This window comes from Petaurus breviceps, unplaced genomic scaffold (genome assembly GCF_028583685.1).
Source record: "Petaurus breviceps papuanus isolate PSGF00001 unplaced genomic scaffold, PetGlider_PUasm1.0 90510, whole genome shotgun sequence".
In the NCBI taxonomy this organism is placed as follows: domain Eukaryota; kingdom Metazoa; phylum Chordata; class Mammalia; order Diprotodontia; family Petauridae; genus Petaurus; species Petaurus breviceps.
Window position 1 is genome coordinate 264,666 of NW_027187267.1, and position 20,122 is coordinate 284,787.

Here is a 20,122-nt window from a genome sequence, read left to right on the forward strand (position 1 = left end):
GGTCATATTCCATCCCTGTACCATATATTTTTATCTATTTTTCTTTGTTATAAGGGAGGGTTTCATTTCATGGTAAGTGGGGAGGAGAAAGTAGTACTTCCAGAAATGACTGGCATGTAAAAAGACAAAAGGGACCAATGATGCTGTTTTTTTTGTTTTGTTTTTAATGAAGGGAGATGGAATGGGGTAGCTAAAAGTATCGGGAAGGTAAGAAGATAGTAGTGAGATGAGGAGATATGAATCTTTTCTTTCTCCTCCCCTCTAAACTTTCCTGCCTTTGTCCTACTCAATCTTTTCTCTAGTTCCTCATCCTCCTCTTTTCTTGCTTCTTCTCTCTTCTCTCCTGTTTTTCCCTCTTCCCCTTTCCACTTTCCTGCTTGCCCTCAGTGTAGAACAGGGCACTGGAGAGACTGATTCATCCCTTTCTCCTTCCCTTCCCTATTCCTGTCCTTCATGCACAAGAACATCTACACAGCATATATAGAAGGCAGGATAGCAACATCATCTGGCCAGTGTGAGTTACTCCCATTCCAATAGGTGCTCACTGGTATGGGTAAGCTAGACTGGAAATAGCTAGTTCAGCTCTACTGCAATCCTCCTCCAGATGCTCTGCTGTTGGTCTCTTACTCTATGGTCCTTCCACACTTAGCAGAATGTTTTCCTCTCATACCTGCTGGTCCTGAGATTTCAGAAAGGAGGTCATGCAAAGTGGAGGAGATAGAGAGTTACAGGAGACTGACTGACAGATACACATCTACAGATGCACTGAAGTTATCTCACTTGGTTAGTATCCTAATTTTGGGGGCCAATATCTGTTTCATTGTTTGCTCACTTCTAATGATAGTTTAACTGCTCTCTCCATTGTTTGCCCCAGTCCCAGACAACTTTTGGACCATCCTTCCTCTTCCCTTTGGAGTCTTGGAGACTGGAAGGGGAGTGGCCCTCTATCCTAGGATCTCAAGGCTAAAAGGAGACACCCTGCCCCCACTTCTCAGTCCCAGTCAGGTGGAGGGCTTATCTGGGGCCCCCTCTGCATTGTGGGAAGGCACCCAGGGTTTCTATCTCTGCCCAATTGCATCTCTCCTTTCTTCCCTAATTTATAGACCTTTTGACTAGCCTGATTATTCCTGTTAGAACTGGCTGAGTTAATACCGTGCTTTCTGCCCCTCACTCTAGTCTGGCTTTGCACCCAGACCCAACCTTGAGTCAATTATTTTGTCCCCTCTTAATTCTAGTCTCTACCCTCTTTTAATTATTTCCTATTTATCCCATTTATAGCTTGTTTGTACATATTTACTTGCTTGTTGTCTCCCCCATGAGCCTTTGAGCTTCTTGAGGACAGAGACTGCCTTTTGCCTGTTTTTGTATCATCGATGCTTAGTACAATTCCTGGCACATAAGGGAAGGGAAAGGGAACATGCATTTACATATTGTACACTATGTGTCAGGCATGGTGCTACATGCTTTACAAATATTATCTTCTTTGATCCTCACTGCAATTCTGGGAGGTAGATGCTGTTATGATCTCCAATTTACATTTAAAGAAATTGAGGCAAACAGAAGTGAAGTGACTTATCTAGGATCACACAGCAAGTAAGTGTCTGAAGCTAGATTTGAACTCAGGTCTTCCTGACTCCAGGCCCAGTTCTCCATCCACTTAAGCCTCTAGGTACTTAAGAAATGCTTGTTGTGCTCTTCCCTCTCATCACCAACTGGCCATACCTACTATATCCACTTGCCACATCTTTTTCAGGGGTTGTGGGAAAGGAGAAAGAGCAGCTGGAGAAAAAAAGGAAATAAGAGAGTTTATCCAAAATTCCAGAGCCCCAAGGGAAAGGTGTGGCTAGAAGGAAAGTTAGAAATCATCTCTTTCCAACCTTTCATTTTGCATATAAAGAACGAGATTATTAGCTGTGTGACCTTGGGCAAGTCACAACCCCAATTACCTTGCCTTCCCCCCTAAAAAAAAAGAACCAGAAGCCAAGAGAGATTAAGTATCATACCCAAGTGAGTGAGCAGCAGATTCAGGATTTGAACCTTGCTCCTCTCTAGCTCCAAATGCCAGGCAAAAGTGTAGTAGAAAGCATTGGACTTAGAATCAGGAGGAGCCAAGTTCAAGTCTTGCCTTTGTCATTTATTAGTTGTGTTTTTGTATGTGAATCTCAACCTCCTCAAATATCGTAATACTAATACTGATACTAACTATCCTACAGGCTTAAGATAATGTATGTAAAGTGCTTAGCAAACCTTAAACTGCCATATGTAGTATTATTGTTATTATTATACTGTGCTTCCTCTAACCATCTCCCTCCTCCCCATCATCTATCTCCCCCATCCCAAATCTGCATGACTCTAGGAACTTTTCATTTCTACAGTAAGCTCCTCAGATGGACTCTAAGGTGGTTCCTACATAGTCTTATATAATTACCTCCCATTAGATGATGGTGGTGAGAGTGGGGGGAAGATATTGATAAGAAGACAGAGCAACCAGCATGGTAAAGTGCCTTTAGGTAACACCATATGGGGATGGTGGAAGGAACTGAAGACTTAGAAGGAACAACATAAGTATTTGGAGAGTTGTCATGTCAAAGAGACATACTACTTGGCCCCAGAGGGCAGAAACAGAAGCAATGCTTGTAAGTTGTAGGAAAGCAAATTTCAGGTTAATTCAAGGGAAAACTCCCTGAAAATTAGAACTGTACAAAAGTAAAATGGGATGTCTTTGGAGGTCAAGAAGTATCTATTAAGCACTTACTGAATATACTGATATGTATTTGAGATAGAGATATGAAAAACAGTCTCTGTCCTCAAAGGAGTTTGTAGAGAGGGATTCTTATTCAGGTTAAGGTTAGACTAGATAACCTCAAAAATCCCTTCCAGGTTTGAGAATCTGTGAACCTAGGTGATGAATTGGATAGAGAACTGGGTCTGGAATAAAGAAAACCCATCTTCCTGAGTTCAAATCTGGTCTCAGACGCTAGCTGTATGACCCTGGACAAGGCACTTAACCCTGTTTGTCTCATTTTCCTCATCTATAAAATGAGCTGGAGAAGGAAATGGTCACTACAGTATCTTTGCCAAGAAAACCCCAAATGGGGTTACAAAGAGTCAGTCAGTCATGACTCAAAATGAGTGACCAACAACAATGAACCTGTGGTCCTTCCTGCAGGAGATTGGTGGGGATGGAGGTTGTATTTGATAGGCTTCTAGGTCTGTCTCTGCCTCTACCTCTCTTGTCAGCATTTACCCACTCATTCTCTCCCACTTCTCTGCTCTCCTAACATAAGAAGCAGGCAAGAACTCTGTCTCTATCTCCATAGATCCGACTGAGCAGCCATGGTTGGGGGGAGGGGGTGTAACAGGGCCAAGATATTGAATCACAGAACCTAAAACCATATCACACCCTATCTATCCCCACCATTCCCTATCCCTTCCCCTTATTCATCTTTAGCCACCTTTAGTCCCTCTTCCCCTCCTACCAGTATCCCCTACTTCTTTCTAGTGCCCTCCTTCCCTTCCCCTCCTAGAGTCCAATGACTTGCTTCTTCTCATTACATAAAACTCAGCCTGAGGATCTGGGGACATGGGGTGGGCAGAGCCAGATGGCTGAGAATCCTCTGATATCAGAACTGGAATTGGATCCAATTTCAAGCCTAAAAAAGCCTCTTGATTTTTGGCAGCCAAGAGTTGGGGAGAGAAGGCAGCCCAATCAAACTGGGTGGCGGGGTAGGGCCTGTCTCCCCTTCTCTCCTATTCCAGAAATCATCACACAGCTGCCCATCCTGTTGCTACATGTCCCCAGCATCCTACTCCACCCATCAGAAACAACCAACACAAGAGAAGCAGGCAGGTCTGGCCCAAGGGTCTGCTCAGATCCCAGACACTAATTTGACAGGACTGGTTACAATTTCACATAATCCTATTGTTTTAGAATATCAAAGTACTTTAAGCAGCTTGGCCCAGGGGAAGACTCTAGAAAGTGTTGATGTTATCTACTAATTCAACTCATTTCAACAGCTGGTACAGTGGAGAAAAAAAAAAAACTGACAGTTTTTTGTCAGAAAGGTAAGTAGCTTGGGCTAAAAGGCTTTGTCTCAAAGGTGCCAACACAGATGATGGGGTATACTCGTGGTACCTAAATAATCTCCTGTAATCATCTCCCACTAGATGATGGGGGTTGGGGGGAAGTTATCAGGTCAGAATGCCCACATTCCACCCCCAGTCTGTGGACCCAAGCCATGGAGGATGCCCAGAATCTGTGGCAGTGATAGTGCACACTTTACTTAGGGTGTCCTGGGTGTTCTGTCTCCTTAGAGGATAGCTAGATCAAACCAAGTGACCTAGTGGAGAAATCAATTAAAGTATTCTTTCTTCTGTGACTCCTTCTGCCAAGTGGACCTCCTTGGGGATGAAGCTTCCCAGGACAGGTAACTTGAAGAATTGTTGTTTAATCATTTCAAGTCATGTCTGACTCCTCTTGACCCCATTTGGAGGGTTTCTTGGCAAAAATACTGGAGTTGTTTGCAATTTCCTTCTCCAGCTCATTTTACAGATAAGGAAACTAAGGCAAACAATGTTAAGTGACTTGCCCAGGGTCACACAGCTAGCCCAACCCTTGACTTGGGAGTTAAGAAGACTTGAGTTTGAATCTTGCCTCAGCTGCTTACAGACTGTGTGGCTCTGAGCAAGGTACAACTTCTCTAAATCTCCATTTTCTCATCTATAAAGTGGGGATAACAATAGCACCTATTTCATAGGCTTGTTACTAGGATCAAATGAGATAACATGAATAAAGCTCTTCACAACCCTTAACATGCTAAATGAATATTATTGTAATCTATAACATAACCAGCAAGTCTTCATCAGATCCACATTTGAATGGAATAAGAATGAAATGGAATAAGCATTTATATAGTAGCTACTATTTGCCAGGTACTATCTGAGTGCTTTACAAATATTATATCATGTTAGTTAATTTAACTGGTCTGTTTCAATGAAAGGGATCCTACTGCTCCCAAAGCAGCCCATTTCACTTTTTTGTTGTTGAGTTGTTTCAGTCCTGTCTGACTCTTTGTGACACCTTCTGGGGTTTTCTTGACAAAGATTTTAGAGTGCTTTGCCATTTCCTCCTCCAGCTCATTTTACAGAAGAGGAAACTGAGGCAAACAGGGTGAACAGCTAGTAAGTGTCTGAGAGTGGATTTGAACTCAGAAAGATGAGTCTTCCTGACTTTAGGCCTGGCACACTATTGACTGTTACACCCAACTAGATAACTAATGATTGTACAGTTTTTCCTTATGCTGATGCTAAATCTGCCTCCTTGCAACTTTCATGATTGTTCTTAGTTCTTCCCTCTGGGCCCAAATAGAACAAGTTTAGTGATTCTTCCACTTGACACCCTTCAAATAGTTGAAAACAACTATTGGGTCTTTCTTAAATGCTCCTTTTTGTGTCTACCTTGGAAACTTTTTTTTTTTGCTTTTTGGAGGGCAGTTGGGGTTAAGTGACTTGCCCAAGGTCACACAGCTAGTAAGTGTTAAGTGTCTGAGGTTGGATTTGAACTCAGGTCCTCCTGACTCTAGGGCCAGTGCTCTACTCACCGTGCCACCTAGCTGCCCCAGAAACACTTTTAAAATGAAAAAATCACAAAGACAATGGAACAGATGCATAAAGAGAAGGACGAGCAGGGAGACACAAAAAGCCAAGAATTAAACATTTTATGGGTGACCAAGTAAAATTTGTGGGCAATAATAATAAACTACACTTATCACCAACCTTGAGGGGTTACCACCTCACACTAGGAACTTGGGACACAGGGTAGAGACTCAGAGACAAGGTACTATTCTTTAGGAATATATAGTCAAATCAGAGGGACAGGGGAGAAATAGAAATAGATCATAAAATGACAAAAGAATAGAAATATATTGAGAAACAGGATGGTGTGGTAGCCCTGGATTAGAAGCCATGGTACCAGATTCCAGATCTATTTCTTTCTTCCACTATGCTTACTTGAACACTGCCTTTACTTCCTGAAAGGGTTGAAAAATAGATGATTTCTAAGCTCCCTTCTAGCGCTGCTTTCTGATTTTTATGACCCAAATGGATTATACAAATCTGGGAATTCTTCTTGGATAGCAGGGAAGAAGGAATAGAAGGGAGCAGAATTTTGAGCCATGACTTTGGGAAAAGTTTTGTCAACCTTTGTAAATCATGATGTCCCAGAGAGTACTTAAAGACTTATTGAGTTGAATGTTTCAATTTGACTACTCAAAAATAGATCCAACTGAAAGGTTGCTAAGCTCAATCATATTCTGTTCTATGGACATTCAATTCAATGAGTGTTTATCAATGTAGAACAAAAACTTGCATTCTACCAGGAGAGAACATTACCATCATGAAAGCTGAGTGGGAAGAGGATCCTGGAGGAGGATGTGGTCAACAACCAGTGTCAAAGACTTCATAGAGGTCAAAAGGATGAGGACCAAGAAAAGGAAAGGCTGTATAGCTAACGTTTATTGACTGAAATCTGGGCCCTGAAAAAAATCCAAGCATGAATACAAAAACAAAACAAAATGAAGAGTTTTGGAATCAGTCAGTGAAATATTCTTCCCTCCATTCCATCCCCAAACACACATTAATAGACACATATGTATACACTTTTGACTCACTTTGGGGCAGAATGGAATTTGAAGGCAAGAGTTACCCATCCCCATAGAGACCTAGAAAAAAACGTTGAACTCAGTCTCTTTCCTCTGTGACTCCTTCTGCCAAGTAGTCCTCCTCTGGGATGAAGCTTCCTGGAACAGGTAACTTGAAGAGTTGTTGTTCAATAATTTCAGTCATGTCTGACTCCTCATGACCCCATTTGGGGGGTTTCTTGACAAAAATACTAGAGTGGTTTGCCATTTCTTTCTCTAGTTCATTTTACAGATTAGGAAACTGAGGCAAACAATGTTAAGTGACTTGCCCAGGGTTACATGGTTAGTAAGTATCTGAGGCCAGATTTGAATTCAGGTCTTCTTGGCTTTAGTTTCAGGGCTCTCATCCACTGTACCACCTAGCTGCTCTAACTTGAAGAGGGAGTATCATAAAATTAACTGTGGCTTTCACAGCCTCGGTGATTTCTAAGGTTGTGTTCTGCTCTAACATTCTATGATACCTATTCTGTGATCTACAAATTCTAAATAAACCATTTTACCTTCTGAAGACTATGCTTGTTATCACGTAGAAAGGAGAAGGCAGAGGTAGGTGGGTGGGGGAAGCAGAAGCAAGAAAGCATGTGAATACTGAGGTAAGTTGCTAGTTACAAACCTTGCGTTAGTCACCCAAGGTTACAGACTTCATTCTGATGTAGGGACAGGATGCCAGTGCACAGCATCAGAATTCCTAATGTAGCCTAGAGGAACTAGTAAGGATTAGACTTTAGAAGTCTTAATCAGTCACCAGAAGGTCTGGGCTCTAACACCAGCTCTGCCATGTAACCTTGACCTTTGTAACCTTGGGCAATTCACATCAACAAATATTATTTTGTATCACAACACAACAAATATTATTAAGCAATTACTATGGTACAACATAGGTTTACAAAGCCCCTTTTCTCAAGGAGTTTATATTCTTCTGGAGAAGTACAACAAACACACAGATAAAAAAAATTACAAGGAAATGCCAGGGGGAAGAAAGCATAAGAACAACAGGGGATTGGGGAAGGTGACAATTGAGTTGGATCTTGAAGGATGATAAAGATTCTGAGGAAGAGGTGAAGAGGTTAGTGCATTTCAGGCAAAGAAAGGATCTTGTGTAAATGCAAAAAGAATAGTGAGTGTGGGGAACAGCTATTGTTCAGGTTGGTTAGAATGTAAAGAGCATGAAGGGGGAGAAAATGAAATAAATCCAGAAAGGTATTTGGGAACCAGATCATGGAGGGGCTTAAAAGCCAGGTTGGAGAGTTTGTATTTCATCCAATAGTGAGCCACTGAGGGTCTGAGAAAAGTAACATGGTCAGATTTGTGTCCTGGGAGTTAATTTTGGAGGATGTGGAAGATTAGAGGATTGGAGAAGAAAGAAACTAGGTGTAGTTAGACTACTTAGCTATTACAATAATTCAATTATTTTTCTTTGCTGAACTTCTGTTTCTTCATCTGTAAAACTGACATAACTATCTAGTCTAGTTCATAAGGTTCTTGTGGGGATCTAAAATTATATTACATGATTATGATATAAAGAATATAATATAAGAACATAAGATTACATTCTTAAGATTTGGAAAATTATAAGAATAAACAACCCTGGGGTGGCCAGGTAGCACAGTGAGTAAGAGCACCGGCTCCAGTGTCAGGATGACCTGGGGATCGAATCCTGGCTCAGACACTTAGCACCCACCCAGAAACACCTGGCCATATAACCTTGAACAAGTTACTTAACCCCAATTGCTTAGGGGTGGCCAGGTGGCTTAGCAAGTAAGAGCACCAGCCCCAGTGTCGGGATGACCTGGGGATTAAATCCGGGCTCAGATACTTAGCACCACACCCAGAAATAACTGACCGTGTAACCTTGAGCAAGTTACTTAACCCCGATTGCTTTAAAAAAAAAAAAAGAATAAACAACCCTTACGGGATTGTCATGGTGGAGGAGCTTACATAGCTCAACTGAACTATGAGCTATGCTGTGCAGGGTTAGTCAAGATGGACAGTTTTTACTGGAGAATTCAGACAAAAGGTGACCCACTGGAAAAGGAAATGGCAAACTACTCCAGTGTGTTTGCCAAGAAAACTCCATGGACAGCATTAAAATGATAAAAGATATGACCTTGGAAGATGATCCCCTCAGGTCAGAAAGTGTCCAACACATTGCTGGGAAAGAGTGGAGGACAACTATGAGTAGCTCTAGAAAGACTGAATCAGCAGGGCCAAAGCCAAAGCTCAGCTCAGCTGTGGGCGTGTCTAGTGATGAATGGAAAGTCTGATCCTGCAAAGATCAATACTGCAGAGGAACCTGGAATATAAGATCTAGGAACCAAGGGAAGTTGAATGTGGTCAAACAGGAGACGGAAAGTTTAAACAATGACATCTTGGGTGTCGTGAACTTAAATGGACTACTGTGGGGAAGAATACTCTAGAAAAAATGGAGTATCCCTCAGAATCAATAAAAGGATGAGAAAAGCAATACAGGGATATAATCTCAAAAATCACAGAATGATATCCGTTCAAATCCAAGGCAAACCATTCAACAGTAATACAAGTCTATATTCTCACCACTGATGCTGAAGAAGCCAAAATTGATCAATTCTATGAAGACTTATGTCTTCTAAAAATAACACCAAAGAAAGGTGTCACATTCATCATAGGGCATTGCAATGTGAAAGTAGGAAATCCAAAGATAATTGGAATAATGGGCAAGTTTGGCCTTGTAGTACAAAATGAAGCAGGGCAGAGACTAGTAGAATTTTGACAAGATAAGTTGTTGGTCATAGCAAACACTCTTTTTCAACAGTCCCAAAGGCAATGTCACACATGGATATCACCAGATGGTCAATGAAATCAGACTGATTATATATTTTGTAACCAAGGGTGGAGAGCTCAATACAGTCAGTTAAAACAAGACTTGGAACTGATAGCGGTTCAGATCATGAACTTCTTACTGCAAAATTCAGACTTAAACTGAAGAAAGTAGAAAAAACCATCAGACAGTGTAAGTATGACTTGTGAATTAATTATGACTTATGAAATAGTATCCCTTATGAATACAAAGTGGAAGTGATGAATAGCTTTGAGGGATTAGATCTGGTAGAAAGAATGCCTTAAGAGCCTTGGACAGAGGTTCACAATATTGTACAGGAGGCAGCAACAAAAAACATTCCAAAGAAAAGGAAGAGCAAGAAAGCAAAATGGCTGTCTAATGAGACTTTACAAATAGCTGAGGTGAAAGAAAGAAGGAAAGTGAAAGGGAAAGGAGAAAGGAAAAGATATACCCAACTAATTGCAGAATTCCAGAGAAAAGCAAGGAGAGAAAAGGTTTTCTTAAATGAGCAAGGCAAAGAAATAGAAGAAAACAATACAGTGGGAAAGATAAGAGATCTCTTCAAGAAAATTAGAGATATCAAGGGAATGTTTCATGTAAAAATGGGTATGATAAAAGCCAAAAATGGCAGGGACTTAACAGAAGTAGAAGAGATAACAAGAATATACAGTATAAGTATACAAGAAAAGATCTTAAAATCACTGATAACCACAATGGTTTGGTTACTCATCTAGAGCCAGACTTCCTTGAAAATGAAGTCAAATTGGTCTTAGGAAGCATTGCTAACAATAATTCTAGTGAAGGCATTGGAATTCCAGCTGAGCTATTTAAAGTCCTAAAAGATGATGCTGTTATAATGCTGCACTCAATGTGCCAGCAAATTTGGAAAACTCAACAGTGGACACTGGGTTAAAAAAGATCAATTTATGTCCCAGTGTTAAAGAAGGACAATGCCAAAGAATTTTCAAATTACTGAACAATAGCACTCATTTCATAAGACAACAAAGATATGCTTAAGATTCTGCAAACTAGGCTTCAGTGATCTGTGAACCTAGAATTACTAAAAGTACATGCTGGATTTCAAAGAGGTAGTTGAACTAGAGACCAAATTGCCAACATTTGCTGGATTATGGAGAAAGCAACGAAGTTTCATAATTTTTATTTTTACTTCTGCTTCATAGACTACACTAAGGCCTTTGACTGTGTAGATCACAACAAAATATAAGTCCCCAAAGAGATGGCAGTACCAGATCATCTTATTTCTCTCTTGAGGAACCTGTATTCGGATCAAGAAGCAATGAACTGAACATGGAACAACTGATCGGTTTAAGATTGAGAAAGAAGTGGGACAAGGCTATATATCATCACCCAATTTATTTAACTTATATGGAATACATCATACAAAATGTCAGGTGGGATGAATCAAAAGTCAGAATTAAGGTTACCAAGTGTAAAGGGAATGTAAATTTGGAAGATCTTCCCTGCCCCTAGGCTAAAGTGTACCTGGAGCCTGGGGTGGGAGGCTTGTTTTTCAGTAGATACTTCTTGATTGGCCAGTGGGTCAATAAGGTTGTTACATTCTCTGAGCCAGGAGAAGGCTATATAAGCCCTGATGTGTAGCATTGTTTTGGGGCTCACTTTGAGAAGTGTTTTGTGATTTGATATGGATTCTGGGAAGCCGTTGTCCAGAGCCCCCCGGCTTTGAAAAACCCAGATGTTGAAACCCAGATGTTGATTTGGTATGGATGTAATGGTTGGACAGTTTGGAAAGCTGTCTACTTGGTCTGTTTCTGTCTTGATAATTCTGCCTGTATACTTTGAAGTTCAGGGTGCTGACGTTTTTCCCCTGAACAAGGTAAACGATATATGTCTGACTGATTAAAGTAAGCTTGTTAACCCATTTTGAGTTGCTTTCCTTTATCAAAGCAGATCCAAGAACCTGTGTTGGCAGCAAACCCTGAGGACGCTTGGGGTGCTTGCTACACCAGGAGAAATATCAACAATCTCATATTTGCAGATGATAACACTCTGATGGCAGAAAGTGAAGAATTAAGAAGCCTCTTGATGAGGATGCAAGAGGAGGACATAAAAGCTGACTTGAAACAACATAAAACACAAACTAAAATCATGGCAACTGGTCTCATCACTTAGATGGGAGAAGAAATGGAAGTAGTGTCAGATTTTGTATTTTTGAGCTCAAAGATCACTGCATATGATGATTGTAGCCTTGAAATAAAAACAAACAAACACTTGTTCCTTGGAAGGAAAGCTATGGAAAATCTGGAAAGCATACTAAAAAGCAGAGGCATCACATTGTGACAAAAGTTCATATAGTTAAAGCTTTGGTTTTTCTAGTAGTAATGTATGGCTGAGAGTTGAACTATAAGGAAAGTTGAGCACTGCAGAACTGACACTTTCAAATTGAGGTGCTGGAGAAGACTTTTGAAAGTCCCTTGGACACTAAGGAGATAAAATCAATCACTATTTAAAGAAATTAATTTAGACTATTTATTGGAAGGACGAATACTGAAGCTGAAGCTTAAATACTTTGGCCACATAATGAGAAGACAGGACTCATCAGAAAAGGCCTTGATGTTGGGAAAGATTGAAGGGAAAAGGAGGAGTCAGCAGAGAATGAGATGGATAGTGTCATGGAAGCAATGAAAGAGCTTTGGCAGAGAGTGGAGGATAGAAGGGGCCTGCATGCTATGGTCTATGGGGTCCCAAAGAGTCAGACACGACTGAACCACTGAACAACAACAAAGATAAATAAGCACATTGAGAAGTAAAATACATTTTACCATGACTTAAAATCACCAGGCACAGACTAACCACTTGTAGTCATCATTTCCTAAAGATTATTTGAAAGGCAGTAGAGTGGAGTAGAGTCAGGAAGACCTGAGTTTGAATCTCATCTGAGATGTTTACTGTGTGACTCTTGGCAGGGCACAAATCTCTGTGGCTCAGTTTCCTCATCCATAAATAAAAACATTAGATACAATGACCTCTTAATTCCCCTGTAGTGATTTTTGAAGAACCACGGCCAACAGTGTCCTAATTTTTAAAAAGAGGAAAGTAGATATTTCAAATGAAAGGCTGGTGAATTTGATGTGTTAAATTCAGGCAAAAATGTTAGACTATATCTAAGGTACAATTTGTGGTCCCCAAAGAGGGAACCATCATGCAAGCATAAGTCATCATGGTTTCATTAAAATAAATCACTCTAGATTAATCTCACTTTCTCTTTTGGCAGGGTTATTATAAACTCAAGGAAATCTAAATTAATATAAAAAGGGAAAAAGCAGTATTTGAATCCAGGTATCTTCTGATTCCAAGTTAGCACTCTTTCCCTGATATCACATTACTTAGAGAGATATAGATTGAATCATCATTATATAATTAATTCCTTGGGTGTAGCCATGGCTTGCTTCTCCTTACTCTCTATACTGGCTCTCTTGAAGACTCTACCAGCTCAAATATGCTCAACAATGATATTTATGCAAATGACTCCCAGATCTATGTATTTAGCCCTGGTATCTCTCCTGAGATCCTCAATACCAGTTGCATATTGTTTATTTTGGACTAGATGTCTCATTTGCATTTTAGACTCAATATATCCAAACAAAACTCATTATCTTTCCCCCCAAACTTGCCTTCTTCCAACACTTCCACTCCATCTCTCATTTCTACATTGTCTCCAATACCAGAAATTCACTCCCTCCTTACTTCTGCTTCCTTCAAAATACATTTCAAGAGGGTACCACCATCCTCCTAGTCACCCAGGCTCCTAAACTCAGTGCCATATTCAAGTCCTTTCTCAAATTCACTCTTTATTGACTACACTAAAGCTTGCATATCCAATCTGTTACCAAGTTCTGTCATTTTTCCCTTTACAGCATCTCTCATATATGGCTCCTTCTTTATGCTCATATAGCTACCACCTTTATGAAGACTCTCATCATCTCATGCCTGGACAATTGCAATAGCCTTCTAGTCGACTTCCCTGCCTTGACTCCTTCCACACCAATCTATTTTCAGATGTTGAAGGGACTTCCCTAAAGTACAAGCCTGACCACCCTTCCCCTACTTAAGAAGCTCCTATTACCAAATATAAAATCCTCTGTTTGGCATTTAAAGCCCTTCCAACTTTACCCCTTGCTATCTTGTGTTCTTATGCTTTCCTCTAAAGGCTCTATGCTTCAGCAACACTAGCCTTTTTTGCTGTTACTTACATTTCTATGCCTTTTCAAAGGCACAGAATTTCCTGGAAATTCCTATGCTTGGAATGCTCTCCTACCTCACTTCCACATACTGAATTCCCTGGCTCCCTCCAAGACCCAGCTCAAATCTCACCTTCCATATGAGGCGAACCCCTCCCCAAGCTCACCTCTGTTCCAGAACCTTCCCTTTGAGATTACCTTCCATCTACTCCCTATATACAGGGTGTCCCCCCAAAAAGTCTTAGCGCAACTTAAAACTTTAGTAGCTTAACACGACACTAAGACTTTCTGGGACCCCCTGTAGTTTGTTTGTATCTCTCCCGTTAAAATCTGAGTTCCTTCAGGGCAGGGGCTATTTTTGCCTTTCTTTGTATTCCCAGAAGTTAGCATAACACCCGGCACGTTTCTTATTGTTGAACCATTTCGGTCATATCTGATTCTTTGTGATCCCATTTGGAGTTTTCTTGGCCATTTCCATAGAGGAGAAAGTTAAGGCAAACAGGGTTAAGTGACTTGCCTAGGGTCACACATCTAGTAAGTGTCTGAAGCTAAATTTGAATTCATGAAGATGAATCTTTCTGATCCCACGCCCAGTACTCTATCCACTGAACTACCTAGTACTGGTAACCTGGCACAGAGTAAATGTTTAATAAATGCTTGTTGATATAAAGAAAATACTCCCCCTCCACCCAATAAAATGGGCCGGCTAGGTGGCACAGTGAATAGAACACCGGTCCTGGAGTCAGGAGGACCTGAGTGCAAATCCCACCTCAGACACTTAAACAGTTACCAGCTGTGTGACCTTGGACAAGTCACTTAACCCCAATTGCCCTGTCTTCTCCCCTCCAAAAAAAGCAAAAAAAAAAAAAAATGCTTGCTGATTAACAAGATTACCTTTCTACACAAAGCCTTCAACGATTCCCTCAACAGTCAGTACCTGCCCTCCCTCCTACTTCCCTAAATACCTAGTATCTATTTTGTATTTAATCTACATACACTTATTTAACGTTGCCTTCCTTGATACAATGTAAATTCCTTGAGAGCAAGGATTGTTTCACTTTTTTTCTTTGTCTCTCCCACACTTACCATGATGCCTAACAATAGGAGCTTAATAAATGCTTGTTTACCTCTGCCTTGGTCACCACCAACCTTGTAGTTACCCAAATTCTCGAATTATCTATCTTCCTCAGCTCCTTACCCTTCTTACTCCCTACAGCCAATCGGCAGCTGAGCCTTCTTGTTTCTACTTCTGTAAGATCTCTGATGTAGGTTTCCTTCTCTCCATCCACATTAGCCATCACCTTAGTTCAGGTCTTCATTACTTTTGCCTGGGTTACTGAAGTAGTCTCTTAATTGATCTCATTGCCTCAAGTCTTTTGCAATTCCAATCTGTCTTCCACTCAGTCACCAAAATAATCTTCCTAAAACATAGGTCTGACCATGTCAGTCCCACTCACTAAACTCCAGGGGCTTCCTATTACCTCCAGGATTGGCACTTCTCATAACCTGGGCTCAATCTACTTCTCCCACCCTATGATACATTACTTCCATTCATGCACATTATGGTCCTAACTAGTCTTACTATTCTTCATACACAGTGATGGAATTCTAATAAAGCTGCCCCCAGCCCCAATATTCTAACTTTATTATAGGTCTAGCCCCACTGAACAGCAGGCCCATTGTATCTACCTAGCCCCCCCACCCCTTTGCCAATGTCCTAACTTCTTCATATATGCCTCACTATTCATGGAACAACAGGTGTGTCCTTGAACTCTTAGTTCCCACAGAAACAGCAGGTGTGTCCATGTGATGGGAACCCAGTCATTTCCTCTACCTAGCAGCTGCCTATTCCACCAGAAACAGGTGTATTCTTGTATTCAATCACAATCACATCATCCATCTAGACCAAGACAGGACCATAATACCTAACTATCTATCTTGACCATAGAGGACCATAACAGCTAGCCAACTGGAGGGCAGCACGAGCAGAATGTTTAACTACCAAACCATAGATGGGACCCCTCCTACATTACCTAATCCCTTAATAAACTCCTTCTGCCTTTTAAATATTAATTATATTCCTATATTATATGTAAATTTTGATTGTGCAATCAGCATCTTTACCCTATAAAAATCCATCTTGCTTTCTCTGAAGTTGCTCGCTTCTCTTGGAATTTAGCCCACTTTATGAGAGGCGTCAATCTCAATAAATGCCTATACTTAGATTAGGGTTGGTCTGACTCTGAATTCTTTGAGACAGTTCCACCACAACACATCATGAAACCTCAACAGTTTTTGGGTGGGCAGAGCCCCCACCCCAACAACAGCATTCATTTCCATCCTGGTCCCCCATGCTTGGAATGCACTCTTTCCTTACCTTCACCTCTTACCGTCCCCAGTTTTCTCTGAGACTATAACAAGTATCATCTCCTACGCAAAGCCTTTCCTAATCTCCCCAGCTGCTAATGCCCTATGCCAAAATCATTTTGTATCTATTTTACATATATCCATATATGTATATTTCCCTTTATAGAATGCAAATTTCTTGAAAGCATGGGATGATTTCATGTGTCTTTATATCCTCAGCACAGTTCCTGACACAGAGAACTTAATAAATGTCTATTGATTAACTGATAAGTAGTACACTGAGAAAGAATTGGAAATTCACTCTGCCTCTGAGGCTGGAGGTAACCAGGACATCTGAAAAGCTGAGACTATGCCTCAGAAAAATTGTTTGAAAGAACTGGGAATGTTTGCATTGGAGATAACTTAGGTGGGGCCAGGAGAGTTGTCTTCAAATATTGGAAGGACTGTCATGTGAAAGACAGAATTATCATTCTGGTGAACTTTGAAGGCTAGAAATAGAAAGAATAGGTGAAAATTACAGTGTGACGAATTTTGGGTCAAAAGAGAAAAATTTCCCCAATGTGTAGAGCTATGCAAAAAATTAGAATGGAACAGGGAGAGGGGGCAGGAGTAATGAGTTCCATCATTGAAGTTCTTCAAACAGGAACTTGAAGGCAACTTGTCAAGATACTTCACTATTTAGGAAGAAAGTTAGACCAGACCTCTTAGGTCATTGCAATGGCCTCAGAAATCAATTCTGATTTCACAAAGTGTTAAAATATAAATTATTGTACCATACAAAGTCATCATAAAGCTGGAAAATGCTATCTTACATTGCCATACTTCTGCTTTCAAAAATATTTTTTCTTCAAATGCAGCTGAGAATACTACTTCACATCGATACCAATCCCACCAGGTTAACTAAAACAAGTATTCTTCCTATTTGGCATTAGTCAGAGGTATAGAGACACTCAGACCCATATTGTTACTCCCAACTTTAGGGCCGACTTTTCCTCCCCAGTCAAAGGGGGGAACCATTTATGGATTGTGAATCTGAGGGAATTTTCTGAGAATCCAAGCCTGGGGTGGGAGGGTCATAGTCTTTCTCCTCAAATGCCAATATGGCTAACTACCATAGGGGGTTGGTCATTTGTTGTTCAGTCATTTTTTACTTGTATCTGACCCTTCATGACTCCATTTGGGGTTTTCTTGGCCATGATACTGGAGTGGTTTTCTGTCCATCTCTGTCACCTTCATTGAGCAACTTCTCCTTTGAGGTTCTCACTATATAAATTTAGCACCCAATTCAGTTCTGTAGACCTCTCAGACATTCTTCCTTCCTCAAAGAGTTGAGATTGCAGTTCAGTCTTTCTCTCCATCCCAAACCCTGTCCTCATATTAGGGGACTTTAACAGACATACTGATTGATACATCCTCAAATAACCTAACTTTTCTGTACCTCTATTTACCCAGTTCCTATATACTACTTTTCTACTCCACTTCAACTATACACAAAGATGATCATACTCCTGATTTTTCCATCACTCAATAATAGCTAATAAATATTTAAGTGGCTGCTATGTGTCAGGTATGGTGCTGAGTGCTACGGACATAAATAAGGACAAAAGACAGTCTCAAGACCTCAGATATTAGTGGAGGAGATAACTATGTACAAAGAAGATAGCTACAGGATACATTGGAGATAATCAACAGAGATAAGGCACTATTATCAAGGGAAGACTGGAAAAGGTTTTTTGTAGAAAGTGGGATTCTATATGGCACTTGAAGAAAACCAGGAAGCTAGGAGGTAGAGATGAGGAGTGAAAGAATTCCAGACATGGGAAGAGTCAGAGAAAATGCCAAGATTGGGAAATGGAGTGTCTTGTGTGAGAAGCAGCAAGATTAGTGCCACTAAACTGCAATATATGTGGGAACAAGTAAGTTATGAGAAGATAAGAAAGGTATATGTGTGTGGCAGGGTGGGGGCAAGTTATGAAAAGCTTTGAATGCCAAACATATGAATTTATATTTGATCCTGGAGATGATAGGGAGTCAATGGAATTTATAGAGTGGTAGAGTTGGGTGAGGGGTAGAATGATAAAACTAGAGTTGTGATTTAGGAAGATCGCAGTGACAGTTGAACAGAAGATAGATTGTACTGGAGAGACTTGTGGCAGGGGAAACTAACCAGCAGGTTATTTCAATAGTTGAGCCATGAGGCAATGAAGGCCTGAATCATATTGGGTGGCAGTGTCCAAGAAGAGAAGGGGGCACATATTTTACAAAAGCAAAATAGATAGGACTTGGCAACAGACTGGATACGAGGATGAGAGCAATACCTAGGCTGAGAGCCTGGGGGACTGGGAGGATGATGGTATCCTCAATGGTAATAGGGCAGTTAGCAAGAAGGGAGGATTTATCGTGGAAAGATGAGTTCAGTTTTGGACATAAGTTGAAGAGGTCTATGGGACATTCAGTTCAAGATGCCCAATAGGCAGTTGGAGACTTGAGAGAATGGAGATCAACAGAGAGGCTAGGCCTGGATAAATAGATTTGAGAATGAGCATAGAGATGATAATTTAATCTGTGGGAACTGAGATCATCAAGTGAAATATTATAGAGGGAGAAGATAAAAGGGCCTAGGAAAGAGTTCTGAGAAACACTCAAGGTTAGTAGATGCATTTCACTTTTATTTTCATGAATTCTGAAACCCTGTTATCTAATCATACTCTATCCTTCCTTCTTTTGCTGTGCCTGATGACTGCTAAACCATTCTTCATTGTGATCTCTATTCCCTCTACTCCTAAATTCTTTCCAAGATTATCATTCATTCCCCCACCCCCACTGGCTACACTCTTCTTCTCTTTCAAGACCCCTTAGAGAATCAAATTAACATTACACTATCCTCCACCCTTCATTTTCTTGCCCTCTAGTCTGATCATGCCTTGCCAAGTCTCAACCCCAGATTACTTCCATCATCTATCTTGTTCTCTCCCATTTCTGTGCTGCTCAGCAGAGCTGGAGGAAATCATGAAACTGTGCTAATTGGTCTAATACAAATGTGTTATCTAATCTCAACTGGGCTTTCACCACAGCAAAGCAAACACATTTCCCCTTAAGCCTCACAGAAGGAGGGAGTGTCCTTCTTCAACTCTCAAAGTTGAGGATGACTCACACTTCAGAAAAAATTGAGACCAATGGTTAATTGCTCTTTCACTCTCTCTCTCTATCCTCCCTCCCCCATTCTTCTCATCTTACATCATTCAGGCATCTTTCATTCTCTAATCCTCTCTTGTCTTAGATAAAGAGGTGGCCCTTCTGGCCCAGGCAAACTCCTTTACAAGTACCTTGAGTCTGTGCCCTTTCAATTTCTCTAGTCAATTACCACCATTTTTATCTCTACTCTTTAATCTTCAATCTCTCCCTGTCTATCGGCTCCTTCCCTGCCAACCATGTTTCCCCCACCCTTAAAAAATCTTGAGCTCTGCCCATTTGATAGGTATCCCTCTCTCCTACATTTTTCTTGGCTAAACTTGAAAAAGCCATCTATATAGTAAGTGCCTCCACTTCTTTCCCTCTGTCTTCTAAACTGCAATTTGGTTTGCAACTTCATACAATCAAAACTTCCCTCTCCAAAGTTACCAAAATGATCCCTTAATTGTCCAATCTAATGGCCTTTTTCCAATCCTGATTCTCCTTGGCCTCTTTGTATCATTTCATGCTGTCAATCACTTCCTCCCTAAATTTTCATGACACTCTTCCCAGTCCTCTGTTTTTATGACCACTTAGTGCCCTTTGCAGTATCCACGGGATACTCAGTAATGATGGGTATCCCACAAAGCTCTGTCCTTTATCCTTCTCCTTTTTGCTCTATACCACGGCTTCTTAAAACTTTTTCCACTAGAGACCCCTTCAGCATTTCTTAAACTGGGAGTCTCCACCTGACATGGGGGTCTGTCTTGCTTGGTGATCTGGAAGCTAGGTGGCACAGTGGATGCAAGTGCTGGGCCTGCAGTAAGGGAGTTCAAATCTCAGACACT